Source organism: Limulus polyphemus, unplaced genomic scaffold (genome assembly GCF_000517525.1).
Source record: "Limulus polyphemus unplaced genomic scaffold, Limulus_polyphemus-2.1.2 Scaffold4824, whole genome shotgun sequence".
Taxonomy (NCBI): Eukaryota; Metazoa; Arthropoda; class Merostomata; order Xiphosura; family Limulidae; genus Limulus; species Limulus polyphemus.
The window spans coordinates 46,729-52,526 of NW_013670434.1; the positions used below are offsets into that span (position 1 = coordinate 46,729).

General features: G+C 31.9%; 1 protein-coding gene across 1 annotated transcript in view; it reads right to left on the reverse strand.

Annotated features, from left to right (window-relative positions):
• The window catches only part of LOC106471735 (4-coumarate--CoA ligase 1-like), a 44,662-nt gene extending 39,211 nt beyond the window's left edge, over positions 1 to 5,451 (reverse strand). The window contains exons 1-2 of the mRNA XM_022400342.1: positions 5,446 to 5,451; positions 4,018 to 4,020 (exon numbers count right to left, since the gene is read on the reverse strand). The gene's annotated coding sequence lies outside the window, so the exon portion shown is untranslated. The remainder of the gene's footprint in view (positions 1 to 4,017; positions 4,021 to 5,445) is intronic.
• Positions 5,452 to 5,798: the final 347 nt, after the last annotated feature.

The window sequence follows — 5,798 nt, forward strand, 5'->3', positions numbered from 1 at the left end:
ATAAAGTCTGTTCCAACATTTGCAGTCCCTTTGATAGCTTCAATGTGGAACTTGTAGTTCTGAAGGTACAATGTTCACCTCATGATCCTCGCACTGTTGATCTTGCACCTCTGAATGTATGCAAGTGGTTGATGGTCTGTCTAGATGATGAACGGTTTCCCATATAGATAGTTCTGGAACTTCTAAATGGCAAATATGATGGCCAGACACTCTTGTTCAATCACGGAGTAGTTCTTCTCAGTATTTAACAGTTTTTTACTTATATATATGTTACTAAAAACACTCCATCTTCATGTTCTTGTAAGAGTATTGCCCCAATTCCAATGTCTGAAGCATCAGCCTGAACAATGAATGGTTTGTTGAAGTCTGGCATTCTAAGAATTGGTGAGCTTCCCAACATGTTCTTTAATTTCCGGAATGCCACCTGGTATGGTTGTTCCCACTTCATCTTGTTGGTCAAGCCTTTCTTGGTCAGGTCAGTCAATGGTGCAGTAATTTCAGCATAGTTTGGGATGAATTTCCTGTAGGATCCCGCTAATCCCAGGAAGGATCTGATTTGCTGCTTGGTCATCAGAGCTGGTGTATATTGTATGCAGGTTATCTTTTCCTTTTCCATGGCTATCTATCGGTCCCCAACTTTATGTAGAAAAAACTCCAGCACAGAATATCCGATGTAGCACTTGGATTGTTTGATGGTGAGGCCTGCTGTCCTCAATCGCTGGAACAGTTGTCTAAATCTTGTCAGATGGTCTTTCCATCTTGCAGTGTGTATCAGAATTTCATCCACATAGTGCTCTATGTTGGTGTTATTGTGCAGCATCCTCCTCATCATTCAGTTGAATGGTGCTACTGATTTGACTAACCCAAATGGCATCCACTTAAATTGGTAACATTCACCTTGTTGAGTACTTCCTGTACTTCAAAAGGTTTTTTCCATTGCAAGGTGAATTTGTTGTTGTCTGTGATCCTTGGCCTTTTTGTCATAAAAATGCTTCTGACTACCTTGAACTGCATACAAACTCTGTCAAGCAAGTTGACAGGTTTCCTCCAGTCGGTTTCTGAGGTCTAACACATACTGGTATGTGTTCCTTCACGCCGAACTTTTCTTTGACCTGTAACTTTACTCTTTTTTGCTATTATCTGTCTGCTGTTATCTGTCTACTTTTAACTCTTATCATAACAAAAACTAAACTAAAAACTAACATATGACAAAAATCAATTAATCAGTAATATCTAAACTGAATACTACTTTATATCAAGACAATGAATATATGATTTAAAATAACTTTCACTTATAATCATTTTATTTTTCAATTGAAAAACATATATTCTTTAGTCAGATTAACAATTTCCTATTGTTAGCAAACCATTTTAAATTTGAGACAACGATTGGTCACGATGTTTTTAGTAAGTTACATTCCAAATTTAATTAAACTACTTTTTGTTTATGTTATACCAATTAGTATTGCGTAAACTCCTAGCTAATAATCATTATATTAATGTTTTATAAGTTTTAAGCTCTTAATTTCATAAGGCAATATTTTAAAAAACCCTGATTTTTTTTCCTCTAGGCATTCCCTCTTCTCTAATTTGTTTACTATCCTTCCAAGAAGTACGAAATTTAACATAAATTACTCATCATAACGTTGTCACATTTAGCTAAAACATAATTTTCATAGCCTTCAATTCTGTTTGGTTACATAGCCATCAAACAGAAAATCAGACGCTTCTTGCCACATCCACCTGTCACATCCTTTCTTCAATTTGGCAATAGTTCCATCTGACGTTCAATACTATATTATTTATAAACAATAGAAGCCAAGGTTAAAATATTAAATAACACACAACGTTAAAATAGGTATACAATTAAAAAGATTTTATTATATTAACCTTAACTTAAATGTTTTTAATTGTTTACCTATTTTAACGTTGTTTATTATTTATTATTTTAACATTATACACACAAGTGTCAAGAAATAATATTCAAAGCCTAGGTTTCATCTATCAAATGACGTATTATATATATTACGTTGTTTTCTGTACAGAAAAGTGTTAATTTCTCTTTCAGTACAAACCTCGTTCCCGCGCAGTCAGAGTATTTAATAATGAATGCATATATTTGTAGATAAGCAAGTGTAGTAAATGTAACGAATTTGTTATTATATATTTATTTTAATCTCAACGTTTGTTTAGATTAAGTTTATATTTAAAAACATGCATAGCTTATAGTGTTAGATTAGTATTGCGAAACTCCCGCCTATTCTCCAAAGTTATAGAATGTAGCTCAGTATTGTTACGTAAAACTGAAATTTTTAGAAAGCCTCCCACGCCTATAAATATAACCAACGCGACGCGCCAGAAGTCTGGAGAGAGTATATATTATTGAAGTGCTACACTTGGTATACTATAAACCTCGGAAGCTATAATTGTGATTAACGCTTATTAATCGGGAACTTCAGGTATATTGACCAGGTACGTTTATAAATTTCGAACATTACAAATCATTCAACTTCAGTGGATTCACATCGGACATTAGTCTTTTACGAAAATGTTACCTAACATCACAGGTAGGAAAAATCGCCGAAGAATACAAAGCTAGCTACCTCCGTATTAAGTGAATTGTATCTACGTCAACTCGTAATTAAATTGTTCATCGTGAACCCTCGATAAGATATCGAAGAAGTTCCAGACTAGAAAGAAGATTGTATATTGCTTGTAAGTTTGTGAAACTTTTGTATATAAATCATTGTTTGTAATATATTGTAATATATGTATTGTTGCGTGTATATTAAAACGTATTTGTGTTAAAAAAGAAAACTGTGTGTATCAATTTTGTTGGCAAATATCATAAACTGACTATATATCGGCTTTTACTTAACTGCTAAATCTAAAGAACAATTTAACTACTAAATTTAAATTATCAGTTAACTCAATTTGAGGCTATTTGAAATTCTAATACGTAACATAAATAATTACCTTTGTTACTGTTTAATTTACGCGTTTACTGTCAACCAGAGTAGTTAATAGGTCACTTTGTTAATGATAAATATACCTGTTTTGTTGATGTTGTTGTTGTTGTCAGTAATTTATTTTAACAACAATAAAAGTATAATGAATGTACTCGTTTTTGTAAGATAAAGTAACTAACAATTTAATTTGCTAATGGACTTGATTTTGTGAACCAGAGAATTTAATAATTCTTTTGCTTATAAATATACTTACCTGTATTTTTTCTGTTTTTTTCTATTTGTTTTTGTAACATAGAGTATTTTTAATACACTTTGTTAATAACGAATGTACCCGATTTTTATGGCAGCGTATTAACAATTCAACTTAATAGTAATGAAAGTAACTGTTTTCTTAAGCCAAAGTAGTAAATAATTACTTTGTTTGTAATGAATGCGTATGTTATTTGTGAGATAGATTATTTAAGAATGAATGTACCCATTTTTTATCCAGTCATGATACTTAATTGTGAATACAATTTTTTGTAAGTCCGAGTATGTAATAATTCCTTTGTTGATAATAAACTTATGTTTTTTTGTGATCTAGAATATTTTAAACTCAATTTGTTAACAGGAAAGTACCTCTTTTTCATACCATAGTAGATTCAAATTAATATAACTGTTTCTGTAAGCCAGAGTAGCTAAAAATTTACTTTATTGGTAATGAATGTACATGTTTCGTTTTCTTTTTTTTAATCAGACAGAATAGTTATTAACTAGCTTTGTAAGCCAGGGTAGTTAGTAATGGACTTAACTGATTCTGTAACTCAGAGTAGCTACCAGTTCACATTGATGATAATGAAAGTGCTTGGTTTTTGTAATCGAGTGTATTCAATATTAAATGTACCTGATTTTTGAAGCAACAGTATTAATAATGAAAGTATGCCTGTTTTGTAATCCACTGTAATTAGTAATGGATATTCCTTTTTACTGTCAGTCAGGTTACTTAAAAATTCCCATCCTTAATAATGAATGTGATCGTTCTTGTAAGATAAAGTAGTAAACGACTGACTTTCTTAATAACAAATGTACTTGTTATTGTAAGCCAAAGTAGTTAATATTGAATATATAGGTTTTTGTAGTAGTGAATGTACATGGTTTTGGTAAACCAGAGTAGTTAACAATTACTCTTTTAGTAATGAATGTACCTGATTTTGTAAGGCAGAGTAGTTGATAATTTCCAATATTAGTAGTCCTTTTGTTCGTGATGAATGTACGTGTTCTATAAGCTAGTGTAGTTAATATTGAACGTCCTTCTTTTTTTGGAAGCCAGAGTATCGAATAATGAATTTATGTATTGTGTAAGCTGGAGTAGTTGCTAATATCAATGAATGTGTTTTTTGTAATCCAGACTAGTTAATACCGAATGTACCTTTCTTTTCTGAGCCAAAATTATTAATTGTGAACACAAATGTTTTTATAAACCCTAGTATTTAAAAATTCATTTTCTTTATGTGGATTGTATCACTTTTTGTAAGGTGAAGTATTTATCAATTCACTTTTCTGAGTGTAACTGATTCTGTAAGCCAGAGTATTTGTTTGTTTGTTTGTTTTTTAATTTCGCGCAAAGCTACACGAGGGCTATCTGCGCTAGCCGTCCCTAATTTAGCAGTGTAAGACTAGAGGGAAGGCAGCTACTCATCATCCCCCACCGCCAACTCTTGGGCTATTCTTTTACCAACGAATACTAGGATTGACCGTCACATTATAACGCCCCCACGGCTGAAAGGGCGAGCATGTTTGGTGGGACGGGGATTCGAACCCGCGACTCTCAAATTGCGAGTCGAGTGCCCTAACCACCTGGCCATGCCATGCCGCCAGAGTATTTAATGATGATTTTTTTTAAGCTTGAAGCCCTAGTAGTTAATAATAATATTACGTTTTTTCGTAAGCCACAGTAGGTAATAATGAAAGCAAATATTTTTGTAAGCTAATAATGAATGTATCTGTTTTTTGTAAACCGGAGTAGTGAATGATTAATTTTGTTGGTAATGAGTGTACATGTTTTGTGTGTGTGAGCTGGATTAGTTAATAATGAATGTACCCGTTTTTTCTAAACTAGAATACTTAATTGTAATTACAGCTGTTGTTATAAGCTAAGATATTTAAAAATATCACTTTGTGATAAATGTATCCCTTTTTATAAGCCAGAATAGTTAATAATAAATGTATCTGTGTTTTGAAGACAGGGTATTTGATAATTCACATTGGTAATAATGAATGACTCGAGTTATTAACGAAGGGTTGTTAACAATTCAATTTGCTAATAATGAAATTACCTATTTTTACAATGCAGTATGGGTATCAACTCACTTTGTTAATAACGAGTGTACCTGTTTTTCAAGCCAAAGTATTTAATAATGCATTGTGTTAATAATGAATATACCCATTTTTGTCAGGCAGAATAGTTAACAATTCTCTTTGCTCATAATAAATGTACCTGTTTCGTAAGCCAGAGCAGCTAATAATGAATGTACCTGTTGTTTTAAGGCAGATACCAATATTGTTATTAATGATAGTAACTGTGTTTTGTAAGCCAGATTACTTAAAAATGAAAGTACCCGTTTTTGTTTTTGTAAGCAGGTATAGTTAATAGTTAATGCACTTATTTTTGTAACATAGAATTGATAATAATCAATGATCCTACATACTTAAGCCCGAATAGTTACTAATTCGCTTTGTTGTTAATGTAAACCCGAATAGTTACTAATTCACTTTGTTGTTAATATAAACCCGAATAGTTACTAATTCATTTTGTTGTTAATGTAAACCCGAATAGTTACTAATTCGCTT